Source organism: Hippocampus comes, unplaced genomic scaffold (genome assembly GCF_001891065.2).
Source record: "Hippocampus comes isolate QL1 unplaced genomic scaffold, H_comes_QL1_v1.1 scaffold61, whole genome shotgun sequence".
Classification (NCBI taxonomy): domain Eukaryota; kingdom Metazoa; phylum Chordata; class Actinopteri; order Syngnathiformes; family Syngnathidae; genus Hippocampus; species Hippocampus comes.
The window spans coordinates 581094-604552 of NW_017805501.1; the positions used below are offsets into that span (position 1 = coordinate 581094).

General features: G+C 48.3%; 1 long non-coding RNA gene across 1 annotated transcript in view; it reads left to right on the top strand.

Moving 5' to 3' along the window:
- The window catches only part of LOC109520110 (uncharacterized), a 63651-nt gene extending 40470 nt beyond the window's left edge, over window positions 1-23181 (top strand). The window contains exon 7 of the long non-coding RNA XR_002169113.1: window positions 23079-23181. This is a non-coding gene — a long non-coding RNA (uncharacterized LOC109520110). The remainder of the gene's footprint in view (window positions 1-23078) is intronic.
- The last annotated feature ends 278 nt before the right edge of the window (window positions 23182-23459 follow it).

A 23459-nucleotide genomic window follows, 5' to 3' on the forward strand; every position in this document is an offset into this window, starting at 1 on the left:
TGGCACTTTAAACAGCAAAAGAATAGCCCGGGTAGAGTGATTTGCAGCTGAGACGTGCGAGTGAAATGGAAAAAGGGACGGCAGATAATCACAGTGGAGATGGAGCCCTGATGGGAGGCGAAAGAGAAACTGGGAGATGAAAGGAGAATCGGTTGTAGTTGGGAGAGTGTTTGACTTGCCGACAGCACGTTCGGTTCACCTGGTGCGCCAGAGAAGCCTCACAAGTTTTTGTCTTTCGTTCTCCCCTCGCCTCATTTGTCCTCGTGTGCCTTTGAGTTTTCCACCCTGTCGCGAGTGGTGAGCAAATTGCGGCGGATGACAAATGGATGTCATTGGCGGCCTGTCGCGACACAAACATTCGCGTCTGTGCGGGTGGACTTTTCCAAAGACGAGTCAACAAATGACACGACTTTGAACTTTGACCTCAAAAAAGGTTCGTCAAAGCAGCGGACACTCAGGCGCAGCACTCAACCTTTTTTTTTTTTTTTTAAGCACAATGGCGGCCCACTGAGACACCCAATTGAATTTTATTTGTATCGCTGGTGACTATTCAAATTAACCATTTTAATTTTGAATGCTGACTCATCAATAAAGAAATGAAGCACAAGCAATGTATTTATTTTTCTCGTGTAAGTTTTGGGCTGACAGCTAATCGTCGCCGTGTCTTTCAGAAGAGCCAGAACAATTCCGCTGTATGAGTGTTTTATTATTATTTTTAATTATTATTATTATTATTGTAAAGCAGCTCATTACGGTGACATTTTGGAGCCTCTGTTGTCTTTCTAATTACAGCGTAACACAATTAACGAGCAGAGATTGTGTCGGCGCGTGGCCCGTGGTGCCGCTGCCTTACTTGTACGTTATTCAAAATGCACACCGCCGTTGAGATCGGCTTTGCAGTCATCCGGTCGAAATGGGGAGGCGACATACCGACAGCGCAATGTATGTATCGTATGCGTCCTATCTTAAGCTTGAGATGAATTCGTCTAAGCAGGACCCGCAGCCTTTCTTTTTAATAGCAAGTCTAATCGTATGTTCACGTGCTTCTTCCTCAGACGCGGTCATTGTTCCGGCGGAATATTTCGCCCTCTAGTATGTTAGCATTCGTCGGGATGCTTTTTTGTCATTTCGAAAATGCATCTCGAGTATCATATGCCGTGGAGAAGCTCCGTAATGATCGGGAATTCTTTTCCGAGGCGGCAGCGGTAATGAATCTGAGTTGCTTTCATGTTAACAATGGATTTGAGGAGGAGGAAACAAAGCGAGAACAGTATATGCCCCCATTAAATATTTTGGGGGTGTTTTTTTGGGGATGCTCTAACTTGACCTTAAGCACATAAAACACAATTGCCACAGACGCGCTCATGTCTTCCCGCAAGAATGGGAGCCGCAGAGCAGCTGGGCATTTTCTGCACGTTGAGCACTAAATGTCAACAATGTAAGCGCCCTAAATGGCACCGTGGCGTCATTTACATCCTCTGCATGAGATGCGCCTGCTGCTTATTTTTAGCCGCCCGCATTTGGATGCTCCGCGTGTTTACTGTAGCGGCGGCTTCTCTTTTTCTGGGTCACGGATGAAGTATGATGCTTGTCAATTAAAACTTAGCCTCTTGAATAGATGAGAGTGACGCAGTGGGCCGGGGGGAGAGAAGTGCCAGGCGTTTCGGCGAAGCGAGGCCAAAAACGAAATCAACTTTTTCAATTTAACCTTGATCGGCAATTTCTTCATCATCATCGGTGAAACACGTGGAAATTTGCTGATTGGCTGGCCCCCACCATCCTCCCACGCTCTCCTCTACCAATCAGAGGTGTTGTTTTGTTGGGGTCATGGTCTCGATTGATGGTGTTCCTAAGAAATTGGCCCTCTCCCCCCTCATTTATTATTTTTTTTAACATGCACAAATTAGAAACATCACCAAGACAAGGATTGCCATGGTTACAAGCTAGAGTGATGCACCGCAGCCTATTTTGAGGAATACTTTGAATATTATTATCATCTCGGCGACCCCAGGGTGGGGGGGGGGGCGCTACCGGTGCATTCCATTCGTTCCCTCCGCACCACAATAAACACGGTTCCACCTCCTCCCGCAGCGCGCCCATGTGCAGCCGCCGCGGCTATCGCTCGTCTCATCCGTTACACTCTGCTCCCATTCAATCAGGAGCCCGCCACCGCCTCCGAGGGGGCTGCAGATAAAATTCTCATTATCTTAGCGCACAGAATTAAAGGGACGGCGGCAGAAAGGGTGGGCGCAAGCATGCACTTGTACGGGGAAGCTCATGAAGATGTTCCAAACTGTTACCGTGGGAACAGTTTCCATCTCTCTGAAGAGCCGTGCGCTTCAAATAGATCTCGGAGCATTGTGCAACAGCTCTTGTGTTTGCTTATTACCTCGAACAGGTGAAAAAAGAAAACAAACCATGGCTATGTTTCGGCCATTAGCACGCAGAGACCTCATAACATTACAAATTGGTACGAATTCCTCATTTGTTTTCATTGTTCCATTACAGTCAGCCGAGATTGGGGCCGAATGGAGGCAATGATCTCCCAAGTTGGATGTTTGACATCTATCGTCTGCATTATCGCCACCTACAGGACTGGAATGGAACAATACGTGCCACAAGGTCATGATCATTCATCAAGACGTGTCAGTGGGATATTGTTAAGCCTTGGCGGAGGTCTGGTCCCATTCTTCAACCTAAGTTTGTTATCTGAGCTATCTCTAAATGGTAGTGTGTCTAGAAAGTGGGTAGATCAGAAAGATCTGTAAACTCCAAGTGTCAGCAATGTCGCCAGAGGAAATGTCTTCAGTGCATGGAGAGCCCATTGTTTATTCATGCCTCCTAAATTGAAGCATGTGCATCCTTGAATTTTCCCGCCTCTCGTGTCTAACTAACTGTGAAGGAAGTTCCTCCAGGCCTCCTCCAGTCACTGGCATCAAATACATTAGCCACCATCATTGATCATTTGAATTAGAAACGATCGAGAATCGAGAAGTGATGTCAAACCCGCCTTGGATTGACACATCCCCGGATGTGGCTTTTTTTTTTCCCCCTCCCATGTTTATTTTTTTGTCCCACAATGTGCTATTGACTGCTTCCATTTCCAAGCCTATCGACGCCTCGCCTTCCACTTTTTCCCTCCCGCGTCACCTCTTATTTGTCAATAGGCGCCACGCCGAGCCTTCCATTCCATGCTCGGGTTTTTTCCCCCCCTTTTTCCACTTGAGTGTTCAATCAATGGCTGACGGCGCCGGCGCCTTAAAGGAGGTGTTAGGCGATGAAAATGTGCATCGGAATGCCATAACACGATTAGGGTTTGCAAACCTGGCCAGAATGAAAACGACATGCTTATGATGGACGGCGGCTCTGCCCTGTGGTGAGAAAGAATCTAATAAATCAGCGTAATTTAAAAGCATTGCCTCTCTCCCGCAGGGAAGCCGAGGACTCTAAAATATTTGTGGCGCAACCGCAAGGACAAACGCTTTCTTTGGCACACGTTGCTCAAGCCCTCCTCCCGCGCCTCTATTCATTAAAACACAAGTAGGTCACCTACAAAATGGCCGCCCCTTGGCCACCCTCGCCGTCCCCCGTTCCTGTCAGCATATGTTCTTCTCGGGCCTCCGCCAACTAGAGGCTCGGTGATATTACACTCCGGCGAGGTACCCTGAAGACAGGCAGCCGGGCGGGAGATTTATTGCCCCTGCCTTTTGAGGCCGCTTTTGATAGCAGTCCATTTTCTTTGGGCGCCGCTTTTAATTACCCTCATCAGATCGTGGAAAGAGTGGAGGGACAGCATCACTAAAGTGGAAAGATGCATAATGACAGCAAAAAAAGAAAAAAAGGACTCCAGGGAGTCTTAGCTTGTTTTGTCCATGCTCACAATTTGTCCAATTTGTTTTGTTTTGTTGCAGGGTGACTCAGTGAGTGTGTCACAGTCTGCATGCATGTGTGTGTTGGTGATATCCTGAAGCATTAACCCAATTGGGCGCTCCAACTGGGGCAAAGATGGTGCATTTTTGTTGTTGCAGTATTATTCCTCATGTTTGGAGCTTCTTGCTTATTCTTCATGTCATGCAGTCATCAGTACGGTTTCATAGCCTTTACTTGCACCAATTCCGTTTGCAGGCTGTAGTTGAAACACTCCCAAAATTGGTCAGCGCCGCCGTAGTGGGTGAGAGCCGTACACCAAAGTGCGACATGGGGCTCCGTTTTAGCCGAGGCCAAAAAACAGCAGTGTTTGGCTTTAACCATGTCATTTGTGTGGTTGGTGTTGCAGTGTAGCTTGTTAGCATAGCATCTGGACAACAATAACAGCAATGACAAAACTGACAAAAGCCGCATGTCTTCATTTCACTTGCAAGATTTTAAGAGGAAGTGTAGTAGTATTTATGTGCATAAAGATGGCGTGTGATTTAACCTTAATCTTCCTCCCGGAAAAGAAAAGCTTGCTCACGCGCCCGTGCATAATCCCTGCACACCCGCGTGCATATGGTCAACATTAACGCATTAAGATTTAGCGTAGCCCCTGCCTGGCCGCCGCTAAGTACCTCACCACTTTCCGCCCTCCTTCCGCAACGCGCAAACATGCATATGGATGAGATGGCGTTGTGGCTCATTTGCATAAAAGATGATAGCAACGGTGGGGCATCAGCGTGATTTGTGATGCTCGAGAAGCTTGGTCTTTACCGCACGCCATAGCTCTCATTCTCTTGTCGCCCCGCGTCCAATTATACTGCGAGACGAGAATTCACACTCAACTTAGCTTTTTGGGCTCAACTAGCCATACGGTTTCAAAATCAATACCGTTCTCTTTGCCGAAATGTTCTACCTTGGTGAATAAAGAGTGACATCATGCTACTTCTACTTTGGATGTATTGATTTTGCCAGCCTTCCAGTGGCATGTCTCACCTCAGCAGCTGCGCAAAAGTCTTGTCCTAAATGCAGCTTGCTTCCTGACTATTGTTTGACCTGATTCACTTGACCAAGACGGTGGTTTGACTTACGTACGGCGGCGCAGGTGAATGCACCTGCTTGATGAAATATCTTTGCTTCTGTTGTGTGGGGGCTGCTGTTTTACCCGACGATATGAATAGCATCGGGCTCGGTTATGGTTCTCTCGTGTGTCTATGAAGAGTAATACCCAGAAGTGGACTCAGCCTTGTGGTTCCCGCAGCAACAGATGAGCTCTCGGAGGATAACAAAATGTAAAGAAAGTGTGTGTTGTCGTCCTCGCTCCATTTGCCCCTCTGTGTTTTTCGCCACGATCATGCGTCAGGGGTCTTCCTTGACAACTTACCTGCGGTCACGCCACGTTGCCTTCGATGCTGCTCACGCGTTGAGTAGAATGTCCTCACGGCGGCGCTTTTATTGAAACAACCCGCCATACTTCACCCTGCAGATAAAAAAAAAAAAAAAAAAAAAAGAAAATTGCATATCAGTGCCCAAATGTCAATTATGTCCCAATTGACAGTTGATGGCTGTTGACGTCATTTGACAGTTCACCTCTCTACCTTCTTGAGTGGAATTCGCCCAACACCATTCCCCGCTTCCGTCGAGCTAATTGGGCACCTGGGAAGACGCACCGTCACGCGGGAAAATGAGACATTCGAGTCGAGTGGGACCGAGCGTCGACAGGTCACCCTGTAAAGATGGTGTCGGTATAGTTGCCCATTGGAGGCTGATGATTCGATATGCTTACATTTCGGTTAGCAACTTGCAAAAAAAAAACAAAACTACACTTGATATGTTAACCGTATTGTATATTCGATAACACACTTGTATTGCACGTCATTAGCATAGCAACCGTTGCTCTGCGGGTAAATATCCACACGCCAAGCTGGAATTTACCCAAGATCAATAGTACTCCATGGCTGCGCGCTTCGGATACCTTTTGACCTTTGCGTCTGTTTAAACTTTGCAGCGCTTTCTTGCATTAGGTGCACTGCGACTTGCCCAACCCTCTCAGGAGAGGCGCTCTTCATCTGTCGGCCCACTCCATAATTTATCGCGCTTGTCACGGCGACAGGCATCCGACGTGAGGTCCGCCGAGGATCGATAGCCGGCGACCGAAGTTGGGCCAGAGTGCCACCGCGCGCGCGTCCCGTGGGAAATAGCAGAGGCAAATAAAGTTTGTCAGGGTGGTTTCATCAAAATGTCAGCTCTGATCTGTCCGCAGTAAAAATCTTAAAATCACAAGCGTACATGTCCCTAATCATTAGGTACATTTAAAGACAAATCCCAGACCCTTGGAAGGTTTTTTTTTCTTCAATCCAAGCCACCGTGACCAATCCAAAAAGAATCCGGCCTCCCTATTTATGCGCCTTGTTCCACCGGCAGGATTTGCGAATTGCAGCCACGCTGCTGTGATTTTTTTTTTTTCCGGCTCCCCCGGGAGAGCGGCGCCTCGCAGCTACAAGTCCTCTCGCACGTCACCGCCGTCGCTTTCTCCTCCATGCTTTGTAGACACACTCCTATGTTAATCCACATTTAGCTTTGTTCCTCCAGTCGGAATGCGGAGATGGAAGGTGTCCAGAGAAGTTTTTGTTGCACCGGCGTCTCTTGTGAGATCCAATGTCTCAACAGGGGGGTGGATACAGTTTGTGTACTGTAACTTTTCAAAGCTCGGCTCGGCTCACTGAGGTTTTTGCGCGGGCACGATATTGAAAAATGCACGAAAAAGTCCAAGTACTGGCATCGTGTTTCTTTTGTTTACTGGTTGAAGGTAAAAGGCATCTCAACGCTGCAGCGGTGGGACTGATTTAATGAAAAACAGCAAAATTCTTCTCACAACAAAGCAGGTGCTTTTTGTTTATTGACGGCTTTTTTTTTTTTTTTTTTGTCTCAAACCCCTTTTTCCTGACTTGCAGATCCTGATCAGGATATATTACAAACAAAGCCCATCCGGATTGGTCGCGTATACCGTGATACATAAATGGCGAGGCGTACTCAAGAATTTATATTGCTGTGCTATGGTTAATTCATCATGAACTGGCTTCCCCATTCCGCAAATCCATAATACGCGGATGCGGCTGCTCGAGGTTCACAGCTCAACTGCTCTACATGAGAAATCGCAAAGGCTTGAGCGCCGGGATCCTTCTGACATTAATTTCCCGAAGATAAAAACGCTTGCCTCAGAGTTTTGCAAGTTTCTATTGTAGCCCGGGGAACCTCGCTCCATTTGTCTTCCACCGGGTTTCAGTGCGAGCGAGGTTTGCCACAAAAGGTTGCTTGTTCACAAATTGAGCCCTCTTCCTTGGATGCTCCTTCACTGACAACGCCGCCGAATCTCGGCTGCCGAGTTTGCGAGTCGACATCGCTCGTACGTTTCGGCTCCAGTGCTTGAGGATTCAGCCACCTCGTTGGGATGATATTGTACCCTTGCAGTCCACACAATCGACAGTTTCCATCATGATCAATGATTGATGAATGTCTTCATCATGCTTGACAGACATTTTAAACGTCCTACACGACGGCAATATTGGATAAATTGGCTGAGAGCGATGTTTCCATTCCTCTTGCGACTAACGAGTTCATTTATCAGCACATGGATTGAGTCCATGGACTTGTTTGCCTTTGATTGACTGTGATCGCTCAAACGGAGCCGCGCAAAGGCAGGAAGGGCGTGCATCAGCGGTCAGCTGACATTTTCGAAACTCTGTCTCGGTTTCTCGGTCTTGTGAGAATGCAACCGTGTCTTGTCTTACACTGCGCGGCCCTCCGCTGGACATCGTCTCCCTCTTGTTAGCTTGCTGCTGTCTTGCTAAGCTTGAGTAGCCGTCTTGACCGCCCTGTTCGACACACGCCATGCCCGAGTAGCTCCTCGCATTGATCCGTCAGCCCGCTTTGTCTAGACCTCACTGCGCATCAGGTGGTATCATCCGTTAGCATGTCATAGCTCACAGGCCCCTGGCCCCTTGCCCACATTTGTTTGGGAAACGCTCTCAGGATAAGCCGTCGAAAATACGGAGTGCCAACTGTTTGGCTTCTTACTTCCGCCAACTGACGAATGTTTTGATGTCGGGTTAGTTTGCAGGATAAAACCACACAGCGGATTTCCACTCAGCTCGGTGGCCTCAGATGGACAAATCCATTTAGTTGTTTCCACTTTTTGACATTTGACCGCAGCAACTACATGTTTTCCTTCCTGCTCCACTATGCTTAAACGTGCTCTTTCCGGAAACATTCAACCACTTGCTTTTTAGCTTTTAATTCCAGAGACAGCGTTGCAATCACTGTAGCGTCGCACCCCCCTCCCGCCAGGCATGCCGACCTTCCTGAAACGGCAGTGGTCCGCTAGCGGCAGTCTGGAAAGATCTCCGTCTAACGCCGCCCTTCATCTGACCTTGTCTCGCTGCCCGCGGTGCTGGTGCCATCCCGCCGCACTCGACTCCCCTTGACCCACTAAATCCGCGGAGGCAGCACTAACACAGAGCGAAGGACTCTGATGTCTTCACACTTTCACGGGAGAGGACCCCGTGCCCATGCGGCACCACTGTTAACATGCCGCGCGCATCTATGGTATCCGGAGGCGGTTCCGTGAGCAAGTGAAACCACGCATCAGGTGACCCATCCGTGCGTAACCCAAACCCCTGCTGATGTGATTTCTGTTTACAGTAGCTGTCATTTTGTGACAATGCTACAATTACTTTCTGCGCATTCACGCAACATCGCTGCCTCACACCCCCCAAAAAATTTTAAAAGGCTGCAGATGAACCAGAGAATTCACTCGTCGTTCATTACGCTCATGCCGGAAAAACAGATAATTCATGCATGGCGAGCCTCTGCGAATGATATTATGTTTATTTCATCTGTTTGTGGCGTGTGCGTGGGTCATAATGACGAATAGCTCCTAATAAATGCCACGGCTCGCCTATTCTTCTGGCTAAGTAAAGGGATTGTTTTTTTTTTTCTCGCTACCCCTCCCTCTCCGGTTGTCACTTTGCCAGCTTTGATTGGGCCTAACGGGCTGGAGACGACAAACTCATGTTGACAGTCTGTTTACTGCTGACTGAAACGAGGCATTTCCTTTGTAAAAATCGCAGTGCCGCGTCTTGTTCGCCAGCGGTGGCAGTTCGTCGCATTTGTGTAAGTCGCAATGAAGTCGGGATCTCCGTTAAGTCAACGGGTGGATCTCATTAACATCGCCGGGGGTCAATGAAGTGTCCGCTTTGTGACCCGAACGATGCCACGCATCGTCCGCCTTGCGGTAAATGAAAGCGGCCCTTCAGAAGGCTCTCGTATTTGTCGCGTCACATTTCCGGAATCAAATGTCACTCTTTTTATGCGAGTCCAACATGCCTTGCCCGATCCAAATAGATATCCGAGCTAATCTCCCCGCAGGTGTCATCTGGTTTTGTCTGTTCTCGCCCTCACGTCGTGCTGTTTATCTGACCTCAGACCTCCGCGGCGCCATTTACGCGGCGGGAGGTGCTTATCGACCGACAAAGTGATTCCAAAAAAGACACTCGGCTTGTTCATTAAAAGTTTCCTCGGACTCCCTCCGTCTGTCTGGGAGTCCAGACGATGGGGAGAATGTGAAGAAGAATGTGTTTGTATTGTAGGGGAAGGGGCTTGGTGGGGGGAGTGAGTAGATATTATCACTGTATCCGAGTCCTGGTGGTGTTCCCTTTGATTGAATTTCCTTTGACAATCCTCCGCCGGTTCCTGTTTGGATCCCCGGCGGTCCAAGATTTGTTTCCCTCCCGCTCGCGTTGGCGGGTTATTTGATCAGCTTTGTTAACTCGGATCAAATAACATTGGTGGATGTTAAAATGCTGCCCGTGGCCTACATAGGCACTTCTGCCAGTAATTTGCTGCGGTAGACCAGAGCTGTGTTTTGATTTTGTTTATCACAGTCCGAACTTTGGTATCGAAGGACATTCTTTTTCGACCCCTTTGCTGGAAATCAACTGTGTTCGGTTTGGATTCCAGTCAAGCGAGACATCAAAGAAGAATCGGTTTGAATTGACAGAGGTTCTGGATCACGTCAGGCCGCCATCAAATGCCGTTTTTAAAGCCGGTAGATGTGAGGAAACCAATCCACTTAATTTGCCTTGCAGAACCGTGACCTCGGGTAACCTGAACTTCAGTCCTCCCTGACATCTTTTATGTCCTCCAGATGCTGTCAAATTGTTGCCTCCGCACTGGCAGTACTTCAAACCACCTCTCGAGATTAGCACACAGATTGGTCCAAGGATCCGAGATCAATAAAGCTGTCAGGCTTCTATTAACCTGGCCGGATGTGCTCTGGCATTAATCAGCCCCCAGGCATCAATGGGGAGGTGGGAGGGGCTCCGTAGCTGCCAGTCGACGCGTTGACCGGAGCGAAGTTGGGCCAAACTCTAGCCTGAACAAGACACAAACGTTGCACACGTCATCCCGAGAGCTGACCAGGGAGGAGAACGGATGGCGTCCTGGAGTGGAGGGACTTTCGTGTCAGGTCTCTGAGCGCTTTGGCTGCTGGTAATTATGGGTAGTGGCTCAGGCCATCCGTCAGGGACAAGCGGCGGGCAGATTGATACCAGCGAAGAAGCCCGCTCCTGTTATTTCCATCCCCCTCTCCTGCACTTAAGCTCCTCAGGATGTGATTTGGGAAATGGCGAGCCCACTCATCCATCAATTTCTCGCTTGTTTGGTTCCCCAGTGGAAAGTAGCCGCACACCCCCTGCGCGCGTGCGTCTGGGTGCCAAAATCCGAAAGGCATCCACAGCAGAGCTGGCATTTGTATTTTTCCCTCACAGAACCCAGCGAATCGAGACTCTGCCGTGTCTGCGTGTGCCTCGGCATCTCGCGACCGTATTTAGTGTCGCTTGGGATCTTTTCGGCTTCTCCCATCCGGTGTTTGCTACATCCAAAAATGACAATCTGTATCTGTGGTCTGCACCGGCGTCACCAAAGCAAAACAAAATTCCAGGCAGCTCGAAAAGGGACGAAGATTCGAATCACGGCCTTTGCGGGCAACATTTAAAATGTAGATTAAAGGTTGTCGCCGATGATGATGCAAGAGGAGCGTGGGCGGTGAATAATGACTTTGGTTTAATTAGAAAATAATAACGACTCGCAATTTCCTTTACTTAATTACAATCGGCGCACTGGCATGTTAATGACTTCCTCTATCTCTCATCGGGGCGGTTTATCCCGAGTTGACATCTGTCCGCCGCATTAAGCCGCTTACCTGTCAAAAACCCGAGAAACAATGTCAACAGTCTCAAGTCGGACTCACGGCCACAAATGCAGCTTTTGGCAGCGTTTTGACGGGCAAATGAGAGCTCGCCCATCTGCTTACGACCGCCCCGACGCAGCTGTTTGGGCGCTCGAACGTCGCCACAGCAACAGGTCGCAGCAAAGATGCAACGCGGGCGGATGCGATCGGCGGCTGTTTGCCGAGCAGGATTAGTCTAATCTCCCGATTCAAAGTTATTTTCGGTTTTGACGAGATGCTTGTTTACCCTAATTTACGACGCACCTTTCGTCCCAGAGTATCCACGCTTTTCCTGGCACAAGCCTCGCTAGCCCGCTGTGGTCTTTTACTCGGTCGAGCGTCCTTTCTGTCCTTGTCGGGACTGTTGGATTGATGACCACGACAATTATAAGCCCGTCAATCAGCGGCTCGCACACGAGGCGCCGGGCCGAGATGCATCTCATGAATATTGAATGTGAATTTCTGCCACGGCGTTAAAGCGGCTTTGCGCAAATATTGCACGGTTGAATTGTTGTGACACCGTGTGTCATTTTGTCACACCCATGCTTGGGCTTCTTGAGGTCTCTTTTTTTTTTTTTTTTAAGTCAGCACTCTGCAGCTCTACTAAGGGAGGTTGGAAAACAAATGTATTATCCCGTACGTCATGAACAAGTATTGGCTTCTGAATTCAGGACTGATTGATGGACAAGAGTGTACTGCGGTTCATACTTGCCGCTGCCCCGTCGCCTCTATTGATTCCGTCATGATTACCTCTGACAAAGATGTCAGCGTTTGTCCATGGACACATCATGTCTGGCACTGCAAGCATATCAAATCAATGGGTTGGATTGAATGGAAAACGTTTCGTGATCAAAGTTCCAAAATGGCAGTGTTGTTTTTCAAGTCCAAAGACTATTAGCTCTATTTGCGTCGCATTCGTATGCAGGCACACTCTTCATTTAAAGCACTGTCAGTAGTCGCAAGGCTCAGTGAAGGAATGCCTTTAAGCACTTGAGTTAGGGGGGCAGAGGGTGGGGGGGGATAAATACAGCAAATGTGTGAACGTTGCGACGCCCTCCTCGCATCTTTCATTTCATTGAGCACCTCACTCATTCCAGTCGCTTTCAATCCTAATGTTGCGCAATGCTGTGTTATGAACACAAGACTGGTCATCTCACCTGCAAAGGAGCTGAAAAGAACCAAAGGGCTTATTTATTTTTTATTGAGTCGAGGTTATTTTCCCGCCGCCTCCCCCCCACCCCCAGCAAGTCAGCCAGTGCAGGGATCCGCTTCATGAAATCTGCATTTAGATTGAACAGGAGTCGGATCCTCCCTGTAAGCCCTCAAATGCTCGTCTTGTGCTGCTAAACTGCATTTCTTGATGATGTTTGGCTGCTGGAGCGCCAAATGAGGGAAATCGCACGATGATGTCAGGTGTAGTCAGTGTGGCTGTTGTTGGTGTGCCGGTCAGCAAAAGTGCCTGGCCGAGGAAAACTTGCTCCTCCAACAGCACTGGGTTCTTTTAAGTTCTTTAATTACAAAAACAAGCTCAGGTTTCCTAGAGCTGAAGAGACCCTGCAAAAAGCTGCCGTTTTACACAATTGCCATTCTCACGCTCTGCATTGTAGTATCTGTGAGTGTGTGCCTGCGCTTATTTTTCACAGCGTTAGGTCTGATACCACCACCGTAGGCGGGATATTACCAATGCGACCACCGTGGACATCTTTTTGTGATGGTGAGTCTTGCATTGGTCCAAATTCCCCCCCATCCAGTAACTTGAGTGTCATAAATTATGGAGTTGTTTCTTCCCCACCCTTCTCCCATTTAAAGTTTGTTCCGAGGGTCGACTTATGCACGCAGCGTTCCGGTGACTGCCTAATGATGCATTGTGAAGCAGCTCCACCGCGGCTACGACGACTATCCGCCGCCCTTGCCTCATTAATAAAAGAAAAACAAGCACACACTGGAAATTAATGTATAGAAAAGCATTCTGGTTTTGCCTATGCAAATCCGCCGCGAGCACCGCTGATAAAATTACAAGGTATGTCGTTTGAGTGCCGCTAATCAATGACGGAGACGCGGCCTTCGGAAGCCGCCCGTCGTCGTAACGGCAAAGTGCTCTGTCATTCATTTTCATTAAGTTCAATAAGCGAAGCCGACATCTGCCGTATTAAAAATGTAATTATCAGAATACATAAATATGTAATTGCCGCCACCTGCATAATTGATGCGCGCTAATGCAAAACGCGGAAGGTATGAACCTCCACTTAGCAGCCACATGCCACATGAACAATAGGTGGGCTCCAGAGTGATAATTGAGCCGGCATGTGATTCCCGGGCTTGGGAAAATGTTAATCACACAAGACTGATCCTTCATCAGCCGCCTCATCCATATAAAGCGCCGTCGGGCCGAGCCGGGGAGGCACCGGCGCCATAGGTGAGGGATAACCCCGCCGCGATGCCTATCACGTCTTCCCTGTCGCGGGGATTTGAGAGGAATGACCTCACCTGGTACGCGAAATGGCGAGGCAGGCACGCGCCCATCTGAAAATCTAATTATCTTCATGGTGATGAATACGTTAGCCGACGAGCGATGCATCGCGTGGCGGCTGAGCGGCGATGTGTCCATGAGTCTTAGTAACCGAGAGCCAGCTGCCTTTCAATTAATCGTCTCTTTCATTCGACTCATATCACGCCACGCATGTGATGGAAGCTGCGACGAGTCAGGGAAGCGTGCATGTTTGAGTACTCCATAGGAGGCCATCTTTCAGGCGTTCGACCGTTTCCTCCCCCTCGTCGCTGTGAGTTTTCTGGCACAATCCGAAGCAGCCAGTCAGGAGCCCGGCGAGCTGCGACGCATCGAAACGCGTTCTCCAAAAGTTCCTCCATCTATCCCCAAGGCTCATCTAGTGTCTGGAGCGTGCGGCTCCGGGAGCCTGTCCGCCAGGAAGCCTCATTTTTCATCAGGTGACACCTCCCCAACACCATTCTTAAACCTCCGAGCGGCCGCCTCCGCTGCTACATTTGCTCCAAATCCTATTTGTGCACTCGCTGTGCGGCAAAATATTGATGCGGTGATATATTGTGTCGTTATCAGATTGTTGCTACTTCCGCCGAATGACAAGTTAAACCCGATGTCTCCTCTCCATATTTTGCCACCCCTTCGGATGGAAACGACCAATGCAAACGTGTTTTTATTACTCTTACATAGTCCCTGTAGGGCGCTATGATCAAAATACGGCTATCGTACTGTACTTCTCCCTGTTCACGACGTTGTAGTTTCCCCTCCACTTTTCCAATCCAAACCCTGCGGGACACCATTGTTGGGGGTTCATTTCACACTCTGACCGATCCTCCCAATTATCTCTGTCTCTTAATTAAGCCCCGCGCGCGCACAGTGGCCATCCCCGGAGTTGTTTTTCCTCATCCAATTCCGTCGCAGTTCTCTTTACTTGCAATGGGATCTTCAGTTCTACTGGCTAATGACCAGTGTGGTCGCCGTGTCTCATCGTAGCTCAGCACATCAACATGGATCAGTGTGCCGTCAGCGCACTCGGCCACATTCGATGATTTCTTATTTTTGAGCGCATCGATCGCCTTGATGAAAGCGGGGCCATGTCGGCGCTACGTGCAAGTTTATTAGCCAGCGTGGGCGTGCAAGCGTGTGCGTAGAGTTCTCTGATTGACAGCTAGTTGCCTCCCGAGGCAGAAAATCTATGGCCTTCCTTGCCCCCACCTTTACTCTGACTGCTGTCTTTCCCCACACTTGATTTATTGTCATGCTAATTTCCTTGCCTTGGCGCTATCAGCCTCCAAAAGGGTCAGCGCCGGCAGCCGTCTTTGAGCGGTCCAGGTGTCGGACTGATACGCAGAAGCCTCAAGGTGCTGCGATTGGCGCACGATTCTATCTCCCTGCATCTGGATTCAAGATAGAACCAGGGCCGTCACTGCAGGCGGGCCATTGGGGGGCCAGGCCTACCTACTGAGTTGCTTGCACCACCCCGACTTGTCTGAAAGCACATTGGCCGTCGTCTGTTCTGGAAGCGAACATGAAATTGCCACGTCGTTCAGTCTGGTACCAGAAGTGGCACTGTTGCAGTTTCACAATCAGAGTGCAAACTGGAAGTGCTGCGCTTTGTTTAATATGCTTAAGTGAACGTGTCGTTAGCCTATGCTGTGGACGCTCGTTTATTGGCCTGCTTTATGTCTTTCTTCAGGAAAACCGTAGCCAAATACACACAGCCCACAGTACCGTTTGGGGCGCACTCTCTCTCGCTCTCTTCTCGTCGTCTTTCCTGGTGTCAGTCTTGCAGCAGGTCTGATGTGCGTGGCTGACACATGACAATCTCATTTCCAACCAAGCGTGCTTCCTCGCTATCAGACGGAGGGGCTTCGCCATGCAATTGCTACAAGTGTCACATTAAATTCCAGGCGGGAAAGGCAGGGCGACAGTGCAAGCCATTCACCGGCGTCATTATCTCCACGGTTGACACCCTCGGATAGAAATGTGCCGCCGTCGCGTAAGTTTGAGCTAGCCGTGATCCTCGCGGCGTCCCCGAGCACTCCGCCCGACACTCGGTGGGATTCGCTCGACGGCTTTGAAGTGACGCCGGCTCCCATGCTTGACGGCGGTGACGGCGACGGTCGCGTTGACTTGATTAATCGAGTCAAAATGACGATGAGCCTGACTGACACGGTGACGATCAGTGCCCAGGGGCCCCCGCTACGGTTGATGCGTCAAATTTAGGTGCCCCATCACAAACAAGGTCAAATCCACCTGTTAGGTGCATGCCAGAGCAACAGGTGGCGCTATAGCTACTTACTGTAGGGCTTTTTTAACTAATCAGACGCCTAAAGACGTTCCAGAAAAGACATGACAACAATGGGGAATTGTAATTCGGGGGATTCATGTGCGGAACCACCGAAAAAGATGCCACCGCTTTGCCGAATACCCAAACATCACGCGCGAGTCGCGAGACAATTACCCCGAGGAGAGTGTCCCCCTCCTTCCGTTTTGTGTTTAGCTGATGAGATTTTGGCGGGACGCCAAGAAAGAAGCCCAAGAAGAAAGCGCCCTCGTCCAATTACGGCACGGCTGAATAGCTTTGGAAGGCCTCGTGACGGCGACGCTGGCGCGACGGCTTGTTTGAATGGAAGTGCTGGCAGAAAAGGGGAAAATGAATTATTGATTGTAATTACACAGGTCTGTGATTCGATTCACCGCTGTGAGTGTGTGAGGGCGTATGTGTCTGTCACCTGTTTATGGGATGCGCTTCGCTCACGCCTGAAGTTGTTAACAACGGACTATTTGCTTTGCTCCGCGGCTCAGGATTTGGCGAATTTAAAGCCTTAATAGGCCGCTGAAATACTGAATCGCCTTAAGGTGGTTTGGAGTTGAAATAGTCGAGAAAGCATTTCTAAAAATGGGATAAAATAGGAAGAGAAATGGCCGAAATTGTCTCGAGCTTATTTGGGTGTTGCTGTGACATTAAAGAAATACAGTAAATCCCAAAACGTTTCAAGAACCACTTGAGAATTCCAAAATAATTGCCCCATTTTTCCCCCCCAAAAAACTTCTTAAAAGCTTCCCCTTACTTCTCCGGTCCCGTTGTAATATGTAGCACAATGTCATGAATATTTCACTCAAGTGATCCGCAGAATTCCCATCCCGACGTTGCCGAAAATGCGGTCGTTATACAAATAAATGGCGTGTTTCACGCAGGAATGCATCGAGCGCATTTGCATGCCTCTCAAAAAGTTTTCGCTGACAAAACTTGCCAGATGTTACACAATCCTCCTTCCGAAATTATAATTGCGTTGAAAATACGAGATAAAGACTCCCCGGAATTGTGTTTTGAGAGAACACATTTGAAACTCCCATCGTTAAACACACATTAAAAAAAAAAAAAAACAGGACAATCTCATTGCGAATACTGATGAGACGTGATGCGCATTCCAGCAACTCTTCTCCCTCTTTTACCGCTACACAAAGTCCATCTTTTGGGACTCGCTTGTGAAACCTGCATATAAACACCAGGCAACAACAAAATATCACCATAAAGTGCCTCTGAGACTTCCTCACTTCACCCCACCACAAAGTTGAGTTTTTCCATTGAACTTTTTTTTTTTTGAATTTCTGAAAGAGTTTTATCCCGATGGATAGTTCACTACGACAGAGTGGACGCGGAAGACAAAATGTAGTCATGAGACTGAAACTATCAGAACAGTTTCGCAAACCTATGATCAAAATCTTATTTTATCCCCCCCAAAAAACTGTTTTGGACAATAGAACCACAAAGGAAGAAGAGTGCAGTGTGCGTGACAACAAAATCTCATATCCCCCCCCCCCCCCCCCAAAAAAGATGAGAAAGAGACACAAAAGACAATGACACATGTTCCTATATAGAGAAGCCCATCACTATGGCCGAAGAAGCATGTACGGCGCTGGTGCTCGATGCGTTGCATTCTCAATCAGAGCCGATATTGGATGTGACGCGTCCCATATTTAGCGTGCCGCCACAATTTTGTAGCGTTTCCCCGAGAAAATGAGGAGGACGGCGGCCATTATTTTCCCCCCACACGGAGTACATGTTGAATTCTGCCGAATTGGCTTTATGTTGTCAGATTGAACGCCTCCTTATTGTTTCTCCGTCATCTTTTCGACACCTCAATTCCGCATCGAGAGAGATTGTGTGTATTAAAAGATAAAGCCCCCACGCACCCCCCATACATATACAGTACATGCACACAATCCAAGCAGTGTGCTTACATGCACACATGCCTCCCCTATCCCCGTCTTTCCATCTCCTCCCCCCCAAAAAAATTCAATCTTCGTCACTGGCAGGCAGCAGACTTTTTTTTTTTTTTTTTTACGCACCCGCTGCACTGGAATTTATTAACCGTCAGGATGGCTGCTATCTGTCCCAGTTTCACGTTAGTGACGGATTTGCCGCTTTTATTTGTCTGTTTTTACGTCCGTCTACTCATGTGACAATAACAGTTGAGTGATGGGCTCCGCCGGGCCCGTTTGAGCGACGGTGACGACGGGGGGTGAAATAGATTTGAAAGCTTCCCACGTGTGCTTGAGATGATTTGAAATGTTTGAATTTGAAATCAACTGATTTTTCCATATCCAGATTTGCTTTCTGTCCAATGAAAAACTTCCAAATTTACTGATTTACTGTTATATTTACTCCCAGTACATTTTTAAATAGAAAATGAAAACCTACAAATTAAAAAAAATGTGGAGAAAAGTACAACTTGATTTTTGGCGAAAACTAGACAAACAGGAAATAGGTAGAAATTAAAAAAATATATATTCCAAAAATGTCTTTTAAAAAAATCATGTTTTAACTAAAAATACAAAAATATATATTCTCTCATTCGCATTACTATTTTAATTTCAAAAATATTTTTCCTTATAAATTCAAAAATACAAAAAAAACCCTAATGTGACAAAGCAAAAAGAATCATTTTGAGTACAATAAATATGTAAATGCATTCAGCTCTGATGTTCCATTCTATTAATGTCTAATTAAAAAAAAAGTATGCATAATAGAATATACCCCATGCATAGACAGACATTTTTAATACATCTGCCAAGTGTGCTCTCATCTGTGCAGGTGCTGACGAGCGCACGGTACTTCGACAGGAACACATTCCCCATCCAATCAACGACACTGGCCCCATCTGCGCAGATTGACTTGTTCGGTAAAACCGCGTTCTTGCAGATGTTTGAAATTAAAAACCACTCATGTTCTCTGAGGGCCCAACATCTGCCGGGGAAGAAGAAGAAAAAAATATATGGTCACATCAGTTTGACGGCTTTGTAACGTCAATGAAGTCTCACGAAAGGCTCGGGCCGCTCCCGCTGTACTCGATGCGTTCCTCGAATCAATATCGGATCGCCCTGAATGGCGTTGTCATGACAGCACAAAAATTGTTTTCGAATTTGAGGTTCCAAATTACAGTTTCGAAGTCGGTGTCGGCGGTTCGACCAAATGTTAGGTTTTCGATTTGCGGACACAAAAGTTTCTAATTTGGGGTTCGAGACGCGCAGGGTTTCAAGTTAATGTGGCAAATCTGATTCAGAGATTCAAGGAAAGGTTAGAGTTTCAAATTAGGGCTTTAAGACAGGGTTAGTTATTCAACCCATGGGTAGGGTTCCAAATGATGATGTCGTCCCATCGTTAAGGTTGAATTTAGGGATTCGAGAAAGGGATAGGGCTTCAAAATATGGTATCAAGCCAGGATTCGGGTTTCAAATTAGGGTTTCAACCTGATTTCACAGTAAGGCTTTCAGACACGATTAGGATTTCAAGTTAACGTTTCAAACCTGCTTCTGAGCAAAGGATAGGGTGTCGAAGTATTTCAAGCCTGTATTAGCGTGTGAAGCTTAGGGTAGGGTTTCAAATTACAGTTTCAACCTGCGGTCAAAGTTTCCAAATAGGGATTCAGACATGATTAGTGTTTCAAGTTAGGGTTTCAAACCTTGTTCAAAGTTTCAAGCAAATGTTAGGGTTTCCAAGAATGGTTTCAAGCAAAGGCTAAAGTTTAAAATGAATAAACTCTCCAGAAAGTTCGCAAGAGTGGAGCAAGATCAAAACGAGGAACGTTATCTGGCATCGTGATGAGCCTGCCGCTTGACAGTCGTCATTCTCGCCACCCTGTAGCCAATCAAGTGTCTTTTTTTTGGGGGGGGGGGGTCCTCTCACAATTTTCCCGTCATGTGGTTGTCATGGAGACGCTTTAATCGCCAGTTTGTCATCTCCGCTGTTGCCGTGGCGGCCAAATCGTTGGATTGACACGCCGGCGTCACGGCTGACATGACGGGACAAGTGACGGGTGACTCCGATCGCGCGACGCACACACTCGCGCAAGTGTAGCTCCTTCTCCCGAAGCCGCCTTTTTTTTCCACGGCCCATTTGCTCCCGCCTCTCCGGGAGCGGCGACACTGACGGATTTTTCTTCAAGGCGAACGGCAGACAAGCCCAGGCGCAAAATTGGGTTGAAATGATATCGGCCTTGTCTCGCTCTCGGAAGAGCTCTGACATTTGGAGCGTGTCTGGCGGGGTACTCGCTGCGGCGCTGAGTCACGGCCCTTATTTGGACGCGCTCCCGGCACAAGTTGTTTTTTTCTTTTCCCTGAGTGAGTGTGAGTTTGACGCAGCTCACGGACGTCATGATTTGTGTGAAATAAGTTCAAGGGGTCGAGGACGCGGGGAGGGTTTCAAACCTGGTTCTCCTGGGCAACAAATTTTCACTTGCTTCCTCTCGCGGACGTCACGTTTTGTGTAAAGTAAATTCTTAATCACCATGTGAAAGCCCTTCGGCGTTTTGCCGAGGTCAACAAATTGAAGACGATACCCACCCACCGAGTTGGTCGTGTCGGCTCCAGCTGAGCGCAAACTGTTGACGACGCGTGACGTGACAGGGGAGTGGACGAGGTCGCCCGCGACGCCGCCGCAGCTTCGTTAGTGGCCTTTTGGGGTCCTTCGTATCAATGTGGGCCCCCTTTTACCCGCTTTGGCACCTCCTGAATAGCCACTCGCCGCCGACTCTGCGCAGACACGAGGGCGAGCGAGCGCGCGCACGCGAACTGATGGAAATTGAATTATGCATTAGGAGACGGGCACCCCGCCAAAGTGCATTATATGAATCCACAGTTTACATTGCCGTACTAATTAGTGCAATACTTTCCGTGCACATGCCCAAACTCCCACTCGGCGCTGGCGCTTTTAATGACAATGACAACAAGAATGATCCGGTTGCGTTGGAGCGCATTTCATTTGCGGGAAATCTTAACAATGGTCATCAAGTTTATTTAAGCCGTTAACCGCAAAAATAATTTTGCACAGCTTCACTGGCCCACGATTCACAAAGCTCAGTGGCATCCTCCGACCTAACACCCCCAAAATTCAAAAACCCATTTTGAGGGCGGGGAGGAAGAAAACTTGAGCCAACATAGCGCGCTTAAACTCAACCCATGACGTCCGTTTCCACATCCTGGCGAGTTGAAGCGGGCTAATTTCTCCCGTCTCGTCCGCTCTCCTTTTTCCGGGTGTTCAATTATGGATGGCATCACCGTCCTCGCAGTCCACCCCCCCCTCCCCCCTCTGCCGCCGCCCTTGACACCTCACCTGAATCTTCTTGCCCTCCTCCGCTCGAGCGTCCGCATGAATATTTATCCCAAAGGTCTTGTGGAAAGCGATAACGGACAGCAAGTTCCCCGCCGCTAGATTGCGGCTTTATAGGGGAGTGTGTAGCCATCTGTCAGCGGCATTAGCGAGCAACATTTATTGTTTGGTTGGGCGCGTGGAAAACTGCTGGTGTGTGTTTTCACTGCAGGCGAGTGTAACAGCACGTTGGCTTATTTATTCATAAATTGACACAGCATGCCAAGAGCGCGTCGTATTTTTTTATTTATTTTTTCCGCCCCTCCCTGCTTGACTTGATTTCTTAATGCGAGCATATGGAATCATGACATGCAGGCCTGGCAGTATTTGAAATCAGTAATAAGGCGCGATCTGCGGTATAATGTGCGCTATACAGCAGTGCCACAAATTTAAATCACTCCCTGACCGCGTTGAAAGTGCACAAATCTCAAATCGTCATCCCCCATCGGAATGAATGCTGCTAAGTGACTCATTTGACTGCTGTTATATTTGTGGCCCTTTGCGGAGGATAAAGAAAATGGGGGAAAAAAAATCACAAAGGATGGCTCCGATCTGGCCACTTTTTGACTATGATCCAAAGAAATGAGATAAAGCTACTCCCCCCCAGTTTTTTTTTTTTTTTTATATCATCATTCAAAATCAAGTGGGCTCGCGTGGACGTCACTCGCTTCAGTCGACCTATTTAAAGCAACAGGCTTACGAGAGGTAAAGGTTAAATGCGTTGACCTTTCATGTGGCCCAGAATCAAATCTGGACCGCACTCGGGAGGGCTTAGGGCGGCTCCAAGATGTCTGAAGTAGCTCAAGATGAACCGGTTAGCCATTTGGTCCCACGGCGGGTTGAAATTCAGCCGTCAAATTCTAACCGAGTCATTATTCCCTTCAGTCTAACCCAAATCTGTCAGGCGGGGCGTCGACTCCACATTCATTCAACTTCCTCATGCGACGCACCGTTCTAAATCCCCCCCAAAGACGCGGCAGCTCTTTTCTATATCATACAACTATTAAAGCGCGCTACGCATGAATTATTTACTGACTTTTATGCGATGCTCTCGGGCGGAAGAGGTCTCTTATATCCCCGTTGTTGTATTATTTTTTTTTTCCCCCTTGCGCAGCACATCTCGCCCCGTTGCTGTGCATAATCCACGCCGTGTACTCTATTCGTCTTCATCTACATTGTTAGCGCCGACCTAATTATATCCCTCGCTCAGGAAGTAGATGTCGACGCCGATGCTAATGGCTTTCTGTACAACACGCTTGTTGTCTTTGCTCGCTGACAGGTGTAGATGTGCGTCATTATCACAGCTAATCGCCCCACCAAAATGATCAGTCATCAGCGTCCGCCCGGACCCGAGTACCGCCGATGTGTCCAAAAGGCTTTAATGGACGCGAAATTACAGGCTGCTTGCAAATACGTCGTCCGAGGGGGGCTCGGTTGCAGTAATGGCTCTGAGTTTTGCGGTTCTCAAAGAAACGTTATTAAGTCTTGTGTCGCGAGGATACCGTGGACAAAAAAAAAAAGAAGGCAGGACAGAGTGGCTACGGTACAATGTCACGACATCAGAAGGATATCTAGGCTGACATTAGCTGATGGTAAACAACCCCCTTGACTTAATTGATCCAAGGAGGCTCAGGACAACGGGCCCGTCCGTCCGTCCGTGCAGGGGGACAATCAGCGCTCAAATGTAAATGCGACTGACTTTGATCTTTGTTTTTTCCATTCAGGTTTGTCTTCATTTCAAACGAGTGACCCATCAAAGCGCCATGAATGCGAGATGCGCGTCGGCAGAAAAGGGCAGCGGCGCTTCAGCAGCAGCATGGAAATGAGAAAGGAAAATGTATTCGACCTGATCTGTATTCATGTCCTCATTTGCATACACCCCCCCTCCCCCCCCACCACACTCTCACGCTGTTTGTTTTATCGCGTCGGAGCGTCGGCAAATATAACTCTTCCTTGCTGGAAACTGGAAAGTGATCAAGTTTAATCTCTCCAGGAGGCCCGGGCAGAAGAATAAGTCTTAATGAGTCCCCCACTGGATGCGTACAGGCAGCAGCCCGACGAGTCGGCAGCAACAAAAAGAAACGGAGCAGGTAAGCAGTTAAAAC